Source organism: Streptopelia decaocto (genome assembly GCF_964273445.1).
Source record: "Streptopelia decaocto genome assembly, chromosome: 8".
NCBI lineage: Eukaryota > Metazoa > Chordata > Aves > Columbiformes > Columbidae > Streptopelia > Streptopelia decaocto.
In genome coordinates this window covers 3,580,782-3,602,090 of record NC_138662.1, presented here as the reverse complement: position 1 = coordinate 3,602,090, position 21,309 = coordinate 3,580,782, and the positions used below count along the sequence as shown (strand labels likewise).

The following is a 21,309-nucleotide window of genomic DNA, read 5'->3' as shown; positions in this document are numbered from 1 at the left end:
GGAGGGTGGAAAACCAAGGCATCAGGTTCAGCTGATGAATTACTTTCACTTAAAATTGTCCCTGTCCTTGAGCATCATTTCCAAAGCGGGTGTTTGAATGGAGCTGGTATCTGTCTCCCAGCTGGAGCCACTTTCCCGCTTCCACCTCCCAGCCCAAGCCGTGGTTCTTCCCCCCTAGGCAGGTATTGAACTCCCCAGGAGTCCTCTCAGACTGCCACATCTTTTGGCATTCCTCATGTTTCCTATCAGCTTGACCTCTACCCTGGAAGTTTAGTACCACATTCAGTATAAGAGCACTTGTTTAAAGTCAAACAAGTGCTGACCTGTCAATGCTGTATGTGACATACATACTCCTGATGATTTTGGGGTTTCTCCCCAATTTACATTCGTAGGAATATAAATAGATGTGCAGAGAAAGGTCATGTTCATGTTTGAAAACTTCCTTCCGGTATTGTGGGAGGTTTGGTTTTGATAGTCTGTATATATGTGCATTTGTCTGTGCTGTGTGATTATTTGCCAGGATTTACTTCACATGGCAGTTTTAAGAGCAATGAAGTGTTGCTGACAAGCTATTTCTTATTATTTGCAAGTTACTTGTCACTAATTAAAATCAATGCAGATGAAATGATTGGTTGACAATGTATCAAGATTGATGCCTAACAAGTCCCAGAGAGCTTACTGCAATTATCTAGAGTCGGAGCACACTGTTATTCTTGACTGGCAAGTCCTACACTCTATCACAGTCTTTTGAAGCTGTCTGTCATTCCCTTCTCTTGGGGATCAATGTTATATCCAGGGGAACTGGCTGGTGTATGAAACAGATCTCTGTAGTGGGAGGAATCTGTTTTTCACTTGAGTTTTCAGCACACTTAGGATTACGAAACATCAAAGGAACTTGCACGAACCACGACAATATTTTACTAACAACCTCTGCCTGTTCTACAGAGGCCGGAGCAGCTTTGGAGAGTATTTCTGTCACTCTGGAAGCAGATATATTTGGATAGTGTATCTTACCTGCTTGTATATTCAAGGATCATTTTTCAACCTTCCATCAGCTGTTTAGGGTTGAGTGAAGGGAATGAATATATAGGAATATCCTTAATAATTATAGAAGCCTTCTCTGACAGGGGGATTGGACTAGATGATCTTTCGAGGTCCCTTCCAATCCCTAACATTCTGTGATTCTGTGTGAAAGTGCGAGTAGTGCAGGGTGTTCTGGAGATGAGGAGCCAGACGCCTCAGGGAATGTTAGTTCAACACCAGCTCCCATAGGGCCCAGTATTATCATCGCTGCTGCCTGCACCGAAAAGCTGATCAGCACCAAAACCGCGATCCAGGCCGCATGTGGCCCCACGGAACAGCAAACCTGCCTCTGACCTGCCCCAGCTCCTCGCCGGCTCTGCACGGGCTTCACTCGGGTTTGCACGGGGCTGCACAAGCGGAGCTGTGGCTCTGGTCACACAGCACTCCCTGCCTGGCCCCGCCAGCCCCTGAGCGCTTTGTGTCCTTGCATCTGCTGAACATGGCTGCCTCTTCACACCTGTTTCTTCCTGCCATCATAGTGTTCATGCTCAGGTTTGTATATCAAAATGTTTAAGCACGTTTCCTCAGTCTTATGTTTTTAATGGAAATGTTGAACTCAAGCACCATTTCTAAATAACAGCTATATGAGGACTTAGGAACTCAAGCCTGTTATAGAGCATTTCTTTTCCCTATAAATAATGTCTTTTTATTTCATCTTTTCCTTTATTTTTCCTTATGGCCTTCAGCACAGCTGTCTGCTCCAAGGAATCCAGCTGATTATAGGCAGGAATATTTGGGTTTTGCTGGTTTGCTACATCTTGCTTTTTAGGGGAGTTTTTTGGCAGTAACACCTGGTATAGCACATACCTAGAAACTGAACCCCCACTTCAAGACTTCATTGAGGTTTATAAGTGTTCAGGTGCTCCAGAATTTGGCCTTTCCTCCTTTGAGGTTTGATACCCACAGCTAGTGCTGTGAAGCCAAACAAAAGCCAATATCAATCTGAGTTTTGACAAAAAAATATTTCAAATTCTTTTCATTGACTGGAATGGTAAATGAGCCAAGGCGAAGTATTTGGTGGTTCGCATTGTCATTTTCAGTTTGTTGGGTACTTAAGGCAACTCGTCCAGTGATTTGATTGAAATAGGAGAGAGATGAGGTGGGTCAGAATTGTTTTATATAGTCAAAGAGTGTAGCGGTTGTGTGTTGATTTTCTGTATGCTACAGAGTTACAGCTGCTGAACTCTGCATCCTCATTTTTAGGATTGAAAAGATTTTACTGTTACATTCAGCATAATTAGGAAATTAGATTTTGTTTTACTGAGCCTACAACTTTTAAAACCCTATGCAGGAGAGGTTGCAGTGCCTTACAAAAATCTTCCCAGACACTGGAACCAAATCTAAATGGTAAGAAATATTTGAAGTGAACTTTACACTACACATCTTTAAAATTAGAAGTGTTTCTTAGAGTTTTTGTTATAACCCATTTGCTTGATTAGTTTTTGAGCCAAGTTTTGTAAACAGCACAATTAGAATAGATGGATAATTTCCTTGTCAGTTGTAGCTTTTATGCCTTGCATATCTATTGTATTATACAAAACTGTGCAGTTACCTTTATTGAATAAGGAAAAAATGTTCATGGTTTAGAAATTAGCTTAGCTGTGCAGGATGGTTTGCTAACTTGTAAGTGCATCTTGCATTTTCCAAAGTTGCCTTTATTTGGGATCTATAGGGGTATAATTGAAACAGCATTGAAAAATCCTCAAGGCATCATACCTCAAGGCAGATTTGTTGCTCTATGTCTTGTTCCTACTGCTTGCGATACCTGGACTCTCAAAATAAGTAGTAAAGCTTATTCTGTAATTGTAACTGCATAGAAGAATTAATTTACTCCTGTTCATAAGAGCCCAGGATCTGATCTAATGGCAATTTGCACTGTTTTTCAGTATTATTCATACTGGCTCGGATCTATATGAAGTCCACACAGGCTTGAATGATTTTGCTGCATGGTTTGATATCTGTATGTAGCCTTTGGATGAGAGGACCTGGGCTGACTTGCTTGGTGTGTTTGTGCTCAGGTCAGCCATTCTTTAATATCAAACAGGTGTCTGAAGAGTTGTAGTGGGAACCTGGGGCAGCACTTTTGCAGTAGCAGCTTCATGTCGGTATCTCTGGTCCGTTCTTAAGTCCACGTGACTCTGGAGGGAAGAGTAAGGAGAGAGTGTATCTTGGCAAAAACTGTAGTTTGGGCAAAATTTGTATTCAAACTCCCCTGAAAAGTCATCTGGGAAGAGACACAATACAGATCAGATCATACGTGAAGTTCCGGTTAAACAGATTTGCTTAAAATTGAGCATAACAACAGTGGCATATAATATAAAATATAAATATCACAAGACATGCATAATCTGAAAATATCTAAGGGGGGTGGAATAACAGTTGCGGGGAACACATTAATAATAGGGCCTTGTTTGCTTTCTTATGGTTTAGATCAGACTGTGAATTTTTTGTGCAAAATAAGTTAAATAGAAATATAATCATCCCTGTGGTATGTTCTGTTGCTTTTTTTATATATATGTTGTGAACTGCCAGGAATGCTTGGGATTCATAGATTTTGTTAGTTTTCTGATAATAAAAAATTCAAAGGCCAGGTCACTGACAGCAGCTCAAGAAAAAGAAATACTGCCACTTGCTTGTGAAGTATTTTGCTTCCTGGCTTAGAATTTTTGTGCATTGCAGAAGTGAGTGCAAGCTGTGAGCAAGAGCAATCAATCTGTTAAGCACCAGAATCATTAGAAATCTGTTAGAACTGCAATAAGAATCACCCTGAGTTATAAATTAATGCCAAAACCCTACATTTAAAATACTTCCACAATTACTTAAATCCTGTCCACATGTATGTTACTTTCTCAGCTTCAGTTCCAGAAGTCAGTGGTTATTTATTTTCTGACAGTATTTAAAGATAATGCTTTTGTACTTATCATTCCTAGAGGTCTCACATTTTTTCCAGATCAGAAGATTTATGGCACGAAGGGATCCAAAATAGAAGACCTTTAATGTGATCTTTCGGCTCCATGTAATTTTAGAAATAACTGGAAGGTAGATTACATTTAATTTTCTGAAAGTTTCAAAAGCAGTTATATCCTTTCTATCCAACAAACCCTCAACAACAGAAGTGCCAAACTGAATCCAACGTGTCCACGAAAATACTATCTTTACTCATCCTTAATTTTGTGTGGCATGTTAGAAACGAAAGCTTTAAAAATCAGGCAGACATGTCCCTCTCATGCCTGTCCATTAATTCTAAATAGACTCCATCAGATTTCTGTGTTAAATCAGTTTGCTGACAAGGAGCCTTAGAAGAAAACCCCATTTTTACCAGCAGAAGCCATGTAGAGCAGTTCCATTCTCTAGAGATGTGTTTCCACCAGTCTGTTATTTATTGTAAAGATATCTTTTTGTGCAAATATAGTTAAAAAAAAAAGCATTTAGGCAGGTTTTACCACATAGACATACAGAGAACTTTTGAGTCTAAACCAGAGCTCCTCGCCTCAGCTTTGTGTTCCATGTTACTGGTCAGGGTTCACACCTTCCCTTGCATCACCACTGTGGTATCCCCAACATGTTTTCTACATTTGTGTATATTCTGTCTCTGTGACCATAAACGGATAATTATGTGAACGATACATATGAGTTAAGCAAGAATAAACACTTTGGATCTATGTTATGACATTTATTGTACAAACTTTATGTAATCTTCTATTTTTTTACAGAAATAAAACTTCCCAAGAGTTTTGAAAATCCAAACAGTTGAAATATATAGGCATGTAAGGGTCAAGAAGTATTCTGCTGTTAATAGCTTGAGCATTATGTTATGCAAACATTAGAACTGTAAAAGCAAACAGTGTGTGGTTGCATTTGCTGAGAGGATAAACAAGCCTTGCTACGAGGATAAACAGAACCTTTTGACCATGGCTGCGTTCTGTACAGACCGCGAACATGGAAGCGCCTGCTGCTGTAGTGCTATAGATTAATATTTTGCATTTCAGTAATTTTCACAGCACTGAAACTATGTGGGATAGGTGCTTGTAAACATCTGCTGCTTGAAGACTTTCCTGTTGATACTGGAAGCGTTGTTTAGCAGTTTCTATGCTTTAAGCTGTGCCTGTTACCACCCTCTCCAGTTCCCAGCTGTTTGTTGCTGCTGGTTTTCAGGCTCAGCACAGCTGTTTGTGGAACTGGGCTGGGAAACTGATCTGGAAAACTGCCTGGCTGGCTCGGGAGCTGCGTGCGCTTCGGGTCGGCAGGGGAAAAGAGAGCTTTTACACGTTTGTACCACTATTGCATGTGTATTTCAGGGAAAATTAATGAACTCAGATATCCATAATGACTTGTGTGTAGCATGGGATATGCCAAATTGAGATGTAAGTTGCTTTATTTGTCAGTATGTTTGTGTTTTGCTGGTCTTCAATCGTAATTCAAATCCCCACTTTGCCAGATAGTGGACTAATGTCTAATCAGCATTTGTAAACACTGAGTAGACATGGGAGAGAACATGAGAAGCTTAGATGATATCACACAGATGAGAGATTATTAATGTTTATTGGGAAACAAACAGCCTAATGACCATGCACGGTTTTCAGGTACATAAATATGTTCCAGAAGGCATACTGTGTTGTCATCTCTGGAATTACATCTTTCAGGCATTTTACTTAATCTGTCTGAAGGCAAATTCCAGACAGAATTTTCCTATTGAAACAAATCCTCATGGTCTACCCTAGCACAAGAACTTTTGGTCCTCTGTTTTGTACCATTGGCAAAATTACACCCCAAAGTTTCCAGGAATACAATATTAAAGGAGTTTCTTTCTGAAGAGCGAATATCCAGCTGGTTACATACAAGTGATGTGGTGTGTGAAGAGCAAACAGCTTCATCACCTGCCTGTTTGCAATTTATTATTTTCTCCTAATACTTGTATGATTCAAATACTTCCCACTATGCACTTTTCCCCCTTTAAGTGGTTGCTTGTAAGGCTAAAGCTTGGCTGTACTATTTTTTCCTACCCATAAATGAAATTGTGAACTGAGAAAGTGCTTTTGAAGCCAGGAAAATTGAACTGTAGATACCACTTTTCTCTGTTTTTAAGCAGCAGGAACACTGATGTGATTGCTCGGTGTTCGTTCATCCTGGCTGAGGAATCTCCCTGTTGTCTCTCCTGCACAGAGACATCCCTCCGTGACTAACTCTCTGTCACTCAGCTCAGTTTTCTGACAGCAAAGGAGCGCTGTGGCAGTGTGAGTCATGGCTGCAGAAAAGCCTTTTCAAGGACAAGCCAAGGGCGCTGAAGGCAGCAGCTTGATAAAGCCACGATTCAGGACCAGGTCAACTGTTTTCAGCCTCGAGGTATTTGACTTTAAGAAGCTGAGGACTTGGTAGCGATACCAGACTCTTTAAAATCAACAAAAGCAAAATCTTTGGATGCAGTTTCCTGATGAAACATTGTAGTTAGGTCCTGTGATGTCGCACAAAGCAGCATTACATAAAGCACAGCAGATGCAGTCTGGATTCTGGGGCATGGGGAAGGCATGTAACAAAAAGCAAGGTGGAGTGCCCTAGCAAAGGAAAACATCTTAAAGGTACATTATAGGGAAAAAGAATTCCCAAGCAAGGCGCTGACATGAAGTCTTAATAACTGCCTCTGCCTGACATCGACCTTTTTTTTTTTTTAATGTGTAAGAAGATTTTTATTAAGATTTACAACTTGGCAATTGCATCTTGTTTCTGCAATGTATCAGTCCTAGCAAGTGCAAAGGGCTGCTCTGTCGGGGAGGTGGGGGGTCTCTGCCCACACATCTGCATGGAAGAGGCCACTGCAGCAGCACGAGAGGTGGCCGGAGTGGGTGCTGAGGCTTGGAACCCTCTGCTTACCCCTGCAGCAAAAACGCTGCTCACCTCGGAACTGAGATCAGACTCTATGTGTCTGTAATAAAGCAGTCCTTGAAAAATCTGCATCTTCACTGCAGTTGAGCGTGTGTGCTGCTGGTTCAGTTTCGCTGGTGGATAACCACAGGTGGGGACTCCACAGGTGTCAGCACTGGGTACCTGCCTGGTGGACAGGTACAGAATCCTGCTGGGGCTTGTATGGCTGGTGCTGGAGCCTGAGGTCCTGGGGCTTTACCATCACTTGCGACGTGATTTGGTGCTGTTGGTGTGAGTTGTGTGTGTGGTGAAGTCAGAGGCCTTAAGTGCCTAATGCTGTGATTAAACAAAGTCCTTTCTAGTGGGGGAACTAGTGAATCCAACAACAAATACACTTTCAAGGCATCATTTTTTGAGAAAGTTGGTCTGTGTTGGTTCTTGTTAGGTGTTGATTGCACTAGTTGCTGTATTTGGTTAGTTGTAGGACATTGTTATTGTATTCATAAGATAAAAGCATATTAGGTGGCCTGGATTGATGGTTTTGCATCAGTTAATGTTATCACCTGTTGCCTTCCACCATTGGCAGAGGAAACATTTCACATTTTAGCAGACCTAGTGTGTTGATACGGGTGAGCACGAGAGGACATGTAACCTCTGTGAAGCATTCTCATGCACTTGTTTTCATGTGCAGATGATGGTTTTTGTGTTTGTCATCCTGACTAGATGTAAACAAGAGTGGAGGAGATACTTAACTATAGATGAAGAGTCTGTGTTTTCATAGTATTAGAACTATAATAAATGAACAAACTGGATGAATTAAGATCATTATCAAGATCCAGAACCTTTCATCACTGTGGTCAAACCCTGCACGACTCTGGATTACCCTTTCATGGCAAATCAGTCCAGCCCGGAAGCAGGGGAAAAGGTGAGGGGATCAAACATAATTGGTACCCTTGTTGAATGAATTGCTCAGATATCAAGATCTGAATGAAATTGTAATACCTTCTCACTTTTACCAGACAGGTCTAATAGATCAGAGTTTGGTAGGTCAGTGTAAAAGGAGCTTGAATTACCCATCCCGGGCTGTATCAGTCCTCTCAGGCTTGGCAGGCAGTGAACTTCATATGCACTAAGCTTAATTGCAAATAAAGGCTGTGACACAAACAAAGCTCGGGAAGTTAAAAGATTAATGCTGTTAGAGTCTTTATATGTTGTGCAAGCCTGTTTCCATAATAACAAGAATTGTTCATTTTCCCAGTAAGTTCAAAAATCTTCAGGGCATGTAAATGGAAAGCAGTATTAGTACTTGGTATTAATAGTCTCATGTAATTCATTTTGAAGGAATTGCCTGCTATTGCTCATAATCATTAAACAAACAGTATTTTTCTTGAAATTTTCAAAGTCTTGGAACATAAGCAATATATTATTTTCTTGAAAGGGCTTTTCTTCAATGTCCTTCGTGAGTGCACAGTATTCTATGGCCATCTTTGAAGACATCCATTCTGACAGTATATGCATATTGCTATGTGTTGATCTCCCAAAGTTTTACTTATTTTGTGCTCATGCTCCTCTTTTAAAAAAAGAATTAAACAAAGAAACATCCCCCTCGCCGCCCGAACAGGTCTGTAATGTGAAAAACAGTTGTGGCCTCAGAGGATAGAACATTTCCCTAAAGTGTTAAGAAGTTTCAAGGAGGCAGTGAGGATGGTGCTGAGCAGAAGAAACTAAGAGGGAAGAAGGAAAAGCTATCTGATATTTCTCAGTGGCATTGGTTTCTTCCAGATAAAATAAAGGGGAAAATAAGGAATACGGAAAAGAATACAAAGGGAAGAGGGAAGATCTGTTAAGATGAGCTTCAGGAACAGCAGCGTATATAGGAGCCACACGGGAAGACAGGGGAAAAAATATGAATATCTTTAGCAGAAGGGAGAGCAGAATTAGGGCAATACAAAAAAAAAAAAAGGTCTGCCTTTCAACATCCCAAATATTTCAGTGTCACCATTCAGCTCATCTCTGCGTATCGTTTACATAACCTGTAGAAAACAAATGCCTGCTCAAGATGTCTGCCTGAAAGGAATGAATTTGTCCTTAGCCCGATTATTTCAAGGTGTTTGCACTGCAATTCATCAAAATTATTTCATAGTATAATAGTATATTATCAGTGCTATTTAAATGGATAGTGTCCTCTAAATATTGCTAAGGCATACGTTGAAAGCGTGTCTGATTTTCTTGTCTCTGTCTCTTGTTTAGTGTTAATGTGTGTCGTGCTTAAGGGATGTATTAATGAACCTTTTTTTTTTTATCCTGCAATGACAATCCTCTAGGCCCAGTCTCTTCATTAATGAATAATGATGGAACAGAGTAGGCAGTTGGGTCATTTTATCCTTTAAGTGCGATGAACAGTCCTGCCGAGAATGCTGCATTGCAGCTATAAGCAAAATGGTTGTACGGTGACAAAATACTTTTGAATTATAGTCTGCGTTTCTGGAACATTCTGGGTTTTAGGAAGTTTGCCAGTTTCTGAAAACATTTTTCTCAGGAAAGGAATCTTTGGGTTTTTTGCTATTTAAGAAAGATTTATTCCAATACCTTCTGTTCTATAAACTTGGAAGCCTGAGTTTCGATAAAAACATAAAGTCCCTTCTCATGCTGTGTTCAACAGCCATTGAAAAGGGCTTGGGAAGACTTGTGTTTCATAATATTTGCATAGCAACGGCTGGTAGTAATTTGCATGAGATTTTGGACAGTGACCTTACTGTGAATTTGGACTGATTTTTGCCCAAAACATTTTGCGTGAGGCAGGAACCAAACAAGGAAAACAAGCTGAGCAGCTGAGGAAGCACACAAAGAAAAGCCTAGTTTACTGAGAGAGAAGCATACTAAGATTGCCAGTTAAAGTTACTAATGGGACAAACTAACACCTCTAGGTTAAGTCATGTGAAGGTTGTACTTGCTCCTTTCCTTGGGGTGAGCATAACTGGGATAACTTGGTTTTTCCATCTCTTTCAGTCTAAAGAATGTAATTGAGTCCCTAAGTAGTGGTTATCTAAATCTCTGTGTTACATGACAAAAGTCTTCAAGTGCCTAGAATTCTGCTTCGTCTTCATATGATAAGAATATTTGTTTTACTTTTTGTTTTGTTTTGGTTTTTTTAAATCTCTTTTTCCTCCTTTTTCCGCTTCTTGATCTTTTTGTTTTTTCTTTACTTGCAACAATTTCTTTCTACTTTGACAAAGTAAATGGTTGTGTTGTCTTGTTGCATGATGTGTGGCTCCAGTTCCCAATAGCTGTGTTGCCATCTCTGTGGATGAGCAGGTTCATGGCTCCAGCAGCAGCTGAGGTGAAAAGTGGTCTCCATCAAATTCAGTCTAAGGGATTTACCTGTTCTCAGCCTGCTCTGGACCATCTATTCCTGATTAACCATTATGGATTAACTCTTTGTATGGATGTTCTTATTCTGGATTAAGAGTGCCACTTCCCAGTTGAGCTGGATTAAGCAAAGCAATGAATTAATGGGCTGGAAGTAAAATGAAATGGCCGGCACAATATAAATATAGGTAGCTGCAGTGCAAGGAAAATGGTTAAAGGCATAAATTGATTAAATGACTTCTAATTTAAGATCTCATTTAAAACAAAAACTTAAGCTTCCACATGTATAATGAAAGTTAATAACTATAGGGGTTATTTTGGGGGCATTAAGAAAATGTGATTTCTTTTTACTCACTGAAGCTGCTCAAGGATGGTTCTTAATGTGAATTTGGTGCTTCTATTATGATACAACATAATATTTTGATTTCTTCTAATGTGTCTTACACAAATTCATTTTTATTTGTAATGTGAGCACACTTCTGTCAGAGCTTTGATGCAGAACTGCCTTGTTGCATTGTCTTGAATGTTCACTTGCCAAAAGACACACAAAGTCTTCAACTTCTTAAACTACAAAACACAAAAAGATGGAAGAAGTCATTCTTAACATAAAGAACACATAGATTTTCAGTGCAATTTTCGGTGGCTTTTTGAATTGCTGAAATTCCATGTAGATTATTTTGTATTCCAAAAATGTTCCTACTTTTGTCATCAGTGAGAACTGGGTTTTGGATCTGAAGTCTTCTCCTGTCAGGACTGTGAGCTCTTGCCGTTTCTGTCTCACGTTGCCTCTGCTGCCCCGCGGTCCCGCAGGTGTGAGCCAACCCAGGGCAGTGGCTCTAGTTGTCTGCGATCCCCTACCCAACCGAAAGGGTTCCCACATCACCCCAGCGATTAAATACAAGGTGAGATGCAGGTCAGAGTCTCGGTTTTCTACAGAATGTACAATGCAAGTTATGTACTCAATAAAGAGCGAAAAAAACATCAGTGCGATACCCCATTCATTTGTCGAGAAAGCTTTGAGCAAACCTTGTCTTACAAGTTCTACGATGTTTCTATTAAGATTCGATATTTTTGAAATGAGACCAGTTAGGTGTTTGTAAAAATATATGGAGCCCTTGACTGTTTCTGGCTTATGTTCTTACTACAGCTGGTGACTAAGAACACCTTCCTTGGGGGACATACTTTATAATTTAATTTAGTATTTGATTTTCACTGGAAAAAAATCTGGGGCACTTCAGTAGTGATTACTGCATTCAGATTAGGTTAGTTATGTTGAAGGCTGATCAAGGTGATTGACAATATATGCTTCATCTAAGGGACAGTGTATTCTTTTGGGCTTTTTAGTGAGCTAAATTAGGAGGTGGCTGTGGGTGTTGTGTTCCTAATGGAGTTCTGTTGCATGAGGCTATAAGAATAAACTAATGCTGTATCCCACAGTACATCCAGGAATTGCTTTGGTCACAGTTTATGTTTTCTAATCTTTCAAAAATAAAACAGGAGTCAAGGAAACATTGTCAGTTTCACAGTGTTAAAAGAGGCATCTCTTGATGTTATTATCTTTTGATTATATTTACATAAGTCTCTTCGGAGGAATGATGTTACATCTGTTCCAACAGTGCCATCATCCCAACGAAAACACCGCTACTGATGGTGGGTCCCCTGCGCTACTCTGCTGCTCTTGTACACCTAGGCAGCTTTTGGCTTAATTAGCAGAAGACAGGAAATCTTGAGACTTTCTTTGCCATCTTTTCTCGACTTATCTAGAAAACGGAGCAATAGGGATCTTGTTTAGCTTGCTGAATTATCAGTGCCCAGTGTCTCTAAACTTTGACTATATATCTGTGTTCAGGTATGAGATATTCACTGTAATAGTATTCATGTTGGCAGCTTTGGATGAAATTTTACAGCTTCTTTCACTTTGATTGTTCCTCCAGGTCTATGTAGTACTTAAGTTTTCAGGGAAGGTGGATGATGATCTAAAGAATGTGTCCTACTGGTTTGTCGAGAGGATGGAGCAGATGGGTAATGATGGGTGCAACCGTGATACACGGGTGACAGTGAGCACAACAGTGTGTGTGCTAGGTTTGAGGTTTCAAAGGTCTAATTATTTTAATGCTTCTGAGCAGTGAGATGTAATCCATTGGATGCTCAAAAAGCGTTTTCTTATCTGTCTCCTCACACGTTTGGCATTGTGGTTTGGAGTGACACTATTGTCACTTGCAGGAGTGATGGTGGCATTTAATGTTGCTTGCAGATGGCATAATGATCATAGCATTTTGTTCTCTTCAGTGTTCTCACTTTTTTTAGGTACCTTGGATACTCTCCTGAATACACAGCAGCATAAAAGCGACTGTAGCAAATGCTCTGCCTCTTGCAAAGGCACAGCTTGGAGTGAGTACAGTTGCTGTGTAGCTGACAAGCTGACATGACTCACAGGAAAAGCAGATGATGCTGACAAAGATAGCAATGAGATTAAGAAGAGTTGCCAAGTAGCAGCTCTTGGAGGAAACACCTCAGAAAAATGCAGCTCATTGCTATCTGGTTTATTTGTTGTTGTGGTTTTGTTGCTTTTTTCTTTTTTCCCCCCTTAAGCGCGGGTAGGAAAGAATCATGCTGTGGAAGCAGACTTGGCAAAGTGGGTTTGGGTATTTTCATTTTGACTCCTTCACAGACATCATTAAAACGTGTCTCTTCAGAACATAAGATTTCTTCTTATGTATTTTAATGTAAAAGATTAAAGCATCTATATGAGGAATTAACTTCCTTAACCTACAGATTCCTGGCTGTCCAGGAAAAAAAACAAAACACCAAAACTGTTTTCTATGCTGTTGTTATGAGAGCATATGTTGCTATGCTGCTACTTTTAACCTTTCCAGTAAGCTTCATCAAATAAACATGAGCTATAGACCCTTGGAACTGCTTATAGTAAAGAACCTACAGTGATTGTAGTTAGAAATAGTAATAGTAAAGATTCTTCATATAAAAAGAGAGATGCATGGGAGCTTCAGGATACTGTGTAAGAGCCTCATGCTGTGCTACCTTAGAAGTCTGCCAGCTCTGCAGTGTCTTCCTATCTCAGGCCACACTTTCCCAGTTGCACATGCTTTATTATTCCTTGGGCATTTGTGTTCTCAGATGACCATGCGTGTCATCCTGAGTGGATGTGCTCTATGGAACTGAACAGAAAATCATGAGGAGCCTTTAGTGAGTCTAGGCCACATCAGCCTAAAAGTACATTACAGAGAAGCCAGCTGAGGCTCTCAGCAGTGTACGTTCAACTGGATAGAGTTACAGTCAGATGCTTCAGTTGCTGGGATGTTTCATTGACGTGTCCTTTGAACATAATGTTTTACTTGCAAAACTTCGAGCAATGCGAAGTTGTGCTGTGATAAGAAATGGGAAAAACTGAAGTTTTGAAGGCTTTTAATTGTTATGAACAGGAGATGCCTTCATGTAGGCACGTACTTGACCCATCTAATCGGAGCCTTCCTATGGAGCGTGACGGATGGTGGTGTTCCCACTGGGGACTTGCACGTCCCCAGGCTGTTATTTATATCTAATGTAGCAAGGAATTTTTAAGGACTTCCTTATTATCTGGTTGGTAATGGGTAGGAGCTGGAAGGTGGCTACATGTACTAGCTTATTAGTATTTATTAGTATTGCTGCCCTGAATCTGTAGTGACTTTATTGTACTTGATACTACACCAAGATAGAACAATCCAGGAGCATGTGGTACACAAGATGAGACGTATATAAATGGTGTCGTGATTATCGACTGGAGTAAGAGCTCAAGAAATTCTTTCTGGTGGGGTGATTATCTTCCCTCTGAAGAGCTGTATGCCCACTGACAGCAGTACGTGTGTAAAAAAGAAATCCTAATTCCTCTTTCTTCATACGGTCCCTTCAGCTCTTGTTGAATGCTTTGTTACCAGCCTCTCAGAAAGCTTTCTGCTGTCTGTTTAGGCAAGAAAAATATTAGTCATCTGTTATAATGCATGTCTTGCCTTTAAAACGTGATGTCTCGTCTATCGCCTTGATGTTGGCTCATGGTTATGCACTGCACTAGAGTCATTAGACTAGTATCAAATTATAGCATGTCATTCGGATGGCTCGCTTTTGGGGGGGGCTGCATTACAGTCACTCTCTGGAACCATTTCTGATTCTCCTGTTCTTAGTCATCTTATGTAAATTATTTGTTACTCATTAATGGCTTATTTTCAGAGCAATTTTACTTAAAAAAGAAATAAGAAGATAAAAGAAATAAAACCAAAATGGCTAGATGGGGAAATGAGTGAAACATGTCGTGAAGCATTCAGTGCTTCTTGGCAGTAATAAATCCTGCATGGTATCTTGCAGCTGAGTGTCAACCAAGAATCCCAGAAGCTGTGAATTTGTTCCCCTGAACTGCCACCAAACTGTCTGGGGCAAGAACTTCAGCCTTTCTCTGCCTCATAAAATGGAGATAAAGTTGCTGATGCATTTCAATAGCTAGGAAGACAGTGAGACATAGAAACTCATTGTAGAAAAGCAAGTTGTTATGCATCTGTTCCTAACTTTTACATTAGAGGCATCATTCTATAAGAAAGAATGTTAAACTCTTCAGTTATTTTATTTTTTTTTAAGTTATGGATTTAGAGATGTATTTATATACATTGTGTGACATCAGAGTGATAGTTTGGATTGCGATCTCTGACAAGGAAGGTGTTCATCGGGGTTTTTGGTGCTGCTCAGCTGCAGAAGGGGGTCCCTGGCCGGCAGTGGCAGCCGAAGCTGTGGCAGAGCTCGAGAGGGCAGGACACAGGGTCTGGGCCTGTCGAAGGTGAAGAGGGAGGATGATTAATGAGGAAATGCAGGAGTTAATTCATTCACTGGTGCTGCCACTTCTGTGCCCCTCTTTTCTGTATGTTAGCTGTTTAAATTCAGCTGTAAAGCACTTGAGGAGATTCTAAATCCTGCAATGGCCTCTTGGCAGCGCTGCCAGATGGACTCGGAGAAATTGTAGCACCAGCATAACGCTCACAGGACATGTGCTGGGTGATTTGTAATTGCAAATGCTTTTAATTTTGGACAAATTTCTTAAAGTTTATGTAAACAAATGTAAGCAAGTGATATTAATGAAAACAGGTAATGAGATTCATTACACTTTACAGACAGCTTTGTTGTTACGAGATTAGAAGGAAATTATTATTCATTGAAGTTCATTCACTAGTGAAATTCAAATTCAGCTTGCTGAAACTAGTAAATGGTCTCATTAAATACTCTCCTACTGATGGACTGCATTCTCTCAGCTGATGTTATTTTAATGTGACCTAAGCAGAATTTCAATGTACCACATCAAGAAATTTTCAAGCAACATATCTGATAAAACTGGGATGTCACAGAGGCATCCATTCTTGGTGTGGATGTTTTCACTTTGTGTTTCACATCTTCTGTGTATGTTTTATTATCTTTTGTCAGCAAAACAGGTAGTTTGATGCAATGTATATTTTTGTGGCATACCTGGTACAGAAGCAGATGTTTATTTTACTTGGGTACCCTTTAAGCAAGTGTCATCAAGGCTTCCTGACCTAAGGAAGACTGATGTTGTGCATAATAACATCATTAGTGCATAGTAACATCATTAAACATACGGGACAAAATAGATCTTCCTTAGCATTTCATCAAGGCCATAACAGTAATCAGAGTTTACTGGGCATGTCTCCTTGCCTTCCTCAGTTTCTTAGGTAGGGACAGTTTCCCAAGGTATATCTTGGAAACAGAATCTGTTAGTTACTAGCTATTTGAACTGAAAATTTGACTTTTTCAGCTCTTTCAGGCACTAGATAGATAATACTGCTTACATTGAAGTGGAAGAAGCGGAAGAAAAAAAGACCTGCTGTCACTCCTAGCTTTCTCAAGAGAGAAAAGCAAAATAGTGCACAGAAATCCACTTCCAAAGCCAGAGAGTAAAATCCTGCTAAAAATGGCAAATGACATTTTAGGTTTGAATTTTCTGTTACGTTACAAGAGCAGTAACTGGGCTAATATTTCTAATTCATGTCCTGAAGTCCAGAGAAGCTCTGCAGGAGCTATGGAAGCTGGTGGGCCTGGGCAGGTGACACCAAAGGGTTAGGTAGCAGCCAGTAAGGGCAGGGGCGGTGTTGTAGTTAAATGTGAGATAAATGGAATTGGTGGAAGAAGGTAAAGAAAATGAAATGACAGTCAAAGTGATACTTTGTGCAGTTTTACTTTTTAGTTTCTGTAAGGATGTGAGTAGCGTGATGTTAGGAAAACTTATCATTTGAGAAGAGAGTTTGAGACCAGGACGATTGGAGCTCGTGAGGTAAAATAGAGTTCTGTGGTCTCATAGGAACAATTCATGCATGTTGTATCTAACTGTCTTGAGAGTTCACTAACTAAAACAGTTGATTTACCTCTGTGGCTTCATTTCAATAGCAGTTCGGCATCACTGTGAAGCCTTTGCTTTCCTTGATGAACAATTTTTTTCATTTGAAGTTATATATGCTGTGACTTATAAATGACATTGTTCACAGCTTTTGCTATTTGAAATTTTTATCTACTTTTCTGGATGCATCAGAAATTGTACAGAAGAAAGTTAGTAAGTAATGAATGGTTTATTTGCACAATTAGTGCAAATGTAAATGCTCCTTTCTTCATCTCGTAATTTAAGCAGATGTGAGACATTCTTTTAAGAGTTTTGCTGGTTTTGTTTGTGGGGTTTTTTTTAATGGGTGCTTTAGTGGCGATGTGCTTTTGCTATTTTTGCAGCATCAAAATCGTTCTCTGTTTGTCATGCTCCATTTGCTTGCAGTGGAGATGACTGTCAGAGAAATAGAATTTCCCAGGCAGCATTAATTGAAAGGATGGTTTTATATTCAGCATGCAGCAACTGGCAGATGTAGATAAGGAACAGAGAAAGTTCATTAAGTGGTGTTTCTCCAGTTTTTAAATCTTTTTTCTCCCTCCAAAAAAGCAACAATGCCAGATGAAATCAGAAATGCATTTAATATACTGCACAATACTGTAGAAATTGTTTTGTATGCACTTATGTTCTCCCACAAATTTTTGGCAAAATTTTTGGAAACTGAAGCCTTCAGAAATTATTCAAGAGCTGGAAGCATCACTAATAAATTTTGACAATATTTCCTAAACCTGTTTATACTATTTGTATGTGAATTTAACCCGAATCTGCATAAGCATTCTGAACCACTTGAGTCAAGCAAAGACGTATGGCACAGCTTCAACATAGAAAAGCACTTAAAAATAGAGAACATATTCATGCTTGTGTGGACAAATGAACATAAAACCAGACAGTCTGTGGCTTATTGTCACATAGAATATAAGACAAAAAGCCGTTTCTTTTGCCAGTAACATGAACTCTTAAGTCATATTGAACCGGTGTTTCTATTAAGTTTTTTTTAGTCCCCGCTGGCTCTTTTTCACTGTCTTAGATGTGTTATATCTCCATATAGAAATATTTCAGATTACTTCCATTTGCTGTCACAGAACTCAATACTTAAGGGACAAGTGAGAAATAAAAAATAATATCAGAACAGTAATGAAGTCAGTATGTGTAGTGGAGGGGGGATAGAAATGTAGCAGCAGGAAAGCTGTCTCCTGGTTAAAAGGGCTGGTGAGGACAGATGTCCGCTTGCAGATCTCGCTGTGCTAATTGCCGTTTCTCCATCTGCGCTGCCTGTTGGTGCGCGCGAGCTGGGAAGCAGCGTCCCGCAGACCTGCCCGTGCGGCAGAAAGCGGCAGTGACCTCTAATCCTCTTCAAACAACTAAGTTTGACTTACTCAAAACACCTTCAGGACTCTTTAAAATAAAATGTCTGAATAAAGCAGATTATTTGAAAAGGATAAGGAGTGTGCTCCGTTATACCTTCTGCTGGCAATGGTATAGAGAATTTATGGAAGCGCTTCAGCTTCTCTATATTATTATCCCTTTCCGTCCTCATCTCTACAGTCGTGCTTAGGGCTCTTATGATGTGATTTCGTCAATTGGTCTGTAGGTTTCTTCATTCTCTCCTTTCCTTTCTCTGTCTCTCTAAATACAGGAGTGAGTTTCTGGCATGCACTGGGAGAAAATAAAATTGCTGAATGGATTTTTTTGAGTGATGGCCAAATGTCAGGAGAAGGGAAGCCTTTTCATTCAAATTGAACTTGGAATTTCATTTTCCAGCATTTCTAAATGATTTACAAGAAAATACATTTAATAATTAAAGATGAATATGATCTTATTTTTAGGTGAGACTGACTTAGTGAGTAAATTCACTTACAGAAATTAATAAAATCACATAAATTATTTACCCTTGTCTATTTATGGGTCTTAAGGAAGATCGTGTTTATAACGAAAAATGTAAAAGTACAACTAAATAAAATTTCTGTCTAAATTCTGTCATAGGTTACTCAGACTGTAGTCTGGAAAGATAATGGTGACCATAGATGCTTTAAACTCAGTCTGGTCCTCAGCTGTGTGGTGTCTAAATTTCTATGGTGTCAGAATGAACAATTGTGTCTCAGAGAAAAAGCAGCTTTTTGAGTTTCAGTATCTCTCTTTGCTTTGGAGACTTCTCAGTATGTATGTGTATTTATATGTGCATCATGATCGGTGACAAAGAACGTGTGTCCTTTCTATGGCCTCCTGACAGTAAAATATACAATCTAAAATTTCAAAGTCATGAATTCAGCATGTCTAGGTAGATATAATTAGTATTGTTGAAAAATCTGGAAGAATGTTGTAGCATGGAGTGTGTTGGTATCTTCTCCCAAGTAACAAGTTGCTCCAGGGGAGGTTTAGATTGGGTATGAGGAAAAATGTCTTCCTGGAAAGGGCTGTCGGGCATTGGAACAGGCTGCCCAGGGCAGTGGTGGAGTCACCATCCCTGGAGGGGCTGAACAGATGTGGAGATGAGGTTCTTAGGGACATGGGTTAGTGACAGGGTTTGGTTAATGGTTTGACTCAGGGATCACAGAATGGTTGGGGTTGGAAGGGACCTCTGGTGGTCATCCAGTCCAACCCACCTGCTAAAGCAGGGTCACCCAGAGTAGATTGCACAGGAATGTGTCCAGGCAGGTTTGAATGTCTCCAGAGGAGGAGACTCCACAACCTCTCTGGGCAGCCTGGGCCAGGCTCTGGCACCCTCAAAGTAAATAAGTTTTTCCTTATATGCAGATGGAACCTCCTATGCTTCAGTCTGTGCCCACGGCTTCTCATCCTGTCGCTGGGCACCACTGAAAGGAGTCTGGTCCATCCTCTGACACCCAGACTGGAGATATTAATAAATATTGATGAGATCCCCTTTCAGCTTCTCTTCTCCAGGCTGAACAGCCCCAGCTCTCTCAGTCTCACCTCATAAGAAAGGTGCTCTAGGCCCCTAATCATCTTTGTAGCCACTGGTCTCTTGAGGGTCTCTTCCAACCAAAAGAATTCTGTGAAAACACCACAGCTCTTTCCTGTCCTATGCTGGCAGTCCCTGCCATGCAGCTGGGTACCTGGTCACCCGCCTGCCCACTGGAGCTGCCGCCCCCGTGCACATGGGCTCTGGAGTGGAAAACAGGCATCTTTCTCACAGCTCTTCCTTCTGCTTCCAGTGTGCTTTGGACTTTTTTTCTCTTTGAGAGGTTTGTATTGCTGCTCGTAGACGCATTATTTGAACATTTCTGCCAGAAAACCTTTCTGTCCTGTCCGTATGAAGTGGAGTAGGTTGTGTTTGGGGCCTGGTGCAGCCTGTGCCTGCCATTTAGTGAAAACCCTGCCTTGGGTGGAAGAGCTTCACAGGGCTCTGCCAGCCCATCACAGCGCCTTTGTGTCAGCTCCCTCAGCGGTGAGTGACCCCCTGATGGCTCACGTGTGTTGTCCTGGCTTCTGGCATCTACACCACTTCCCAAAAAGGCAGCTCTCCAAATGGTTACAGCCTGTGATGGATATTTCATAGGGGAAAACATTTACCCCCTGTTGAAAGCTGACTGGGAGCTCATGGAGGAGCAGAGAGGTTTCACATGTTTTTTTTTAAGTCACGAAGAGTAACGCAGACACACTTCATAATAGCTGGCACCTGCCTGTTCCAGTGTCACTGAGCACTAGGTACTGAAAATTAAATGAAGTGAGGTAATCATAACTACAGCGTGCCTTTATCTGCGAGAGGGGGATAGCGTTTCTTAGAAGCTGAAGGTGAAATGAAAGTTTGATGAGCCAGAAGCTGCACAACAGCTGTAATTATATACCTGAAGTGAAAGATGAATCACCATCTTTGCCTGTCCCATGGCAGGATTGATCCGTTCAGAAAAGCATCACGTTGGTCATGAGGAAATGGTGCTTGGGCCTGGTGCTTCCATCCAGGGGGTGATTTACGGGCATACGCTGCTGGGAACAGTTGTACCTGTCTGGAGCAAGCGGGACATAAGGCTGAGTGCCACCAGCATGTCAGGATCCTCATTTCTTTTGCTTGGCGTCATGAAGATGCTTTTAATAGGTATTTCTGTTCATGAAGCCGACAGTTCTAGGAGAGGAGCCCTTGGAATGGGGGGTCCTGTCCTCTCGCAGGCGCCTCTCTTGTCCACCGAGGCCAGCTCTCCATTTCGGTATTTTGGTTGTGTCATGTCAGTGTGAAATAAGCATTAATATCTTTAATATCTTTACCTTGCTGATCATGTTCAAAACCTACAGTTTTGTAAATGTTCCAACTGATGGCAAATATTATTTGACAGATATATGGAACTACTTATTTAATTGCAGTTCTTTATGCTGCTGGGAGCAGTGCATGGGCAGTTCTCTGCACCAACTCTTGCAATTCAATTATTTTTTTTTCTTTTTTTGTGAAAAGGTGCTAGACGTGCATACATTAATATAATTAAAAAACAGGAAAAAAAGCACCTGTCATTGTTCAGCACAACTACACGTTCTTACGCTCTATCCTTAAATTCAGATGTTCTTAAGTTGAAGTATCATGCAAAATAAATGCATTTTATATTGATTTGAGGTACTATATTGTT

At 40.4% G+C, this 21,309-nt stretch overlaps 1 protein-coding gene across 1 annotated transcript in view; it reads left to right on the top strand.

Moving 5' to 3' along the window:
* ATP2B2 (ATPase plasma membrane Ca2+ transporting 2) overlaps positions 1–21,309 on the top strand; it is a 260,605-nt gene that overhangs the window by 120,878 nt on the left and 118,418 nt on the right. The gene's annotated exons all lie outside the window — the stretch shown is intronic.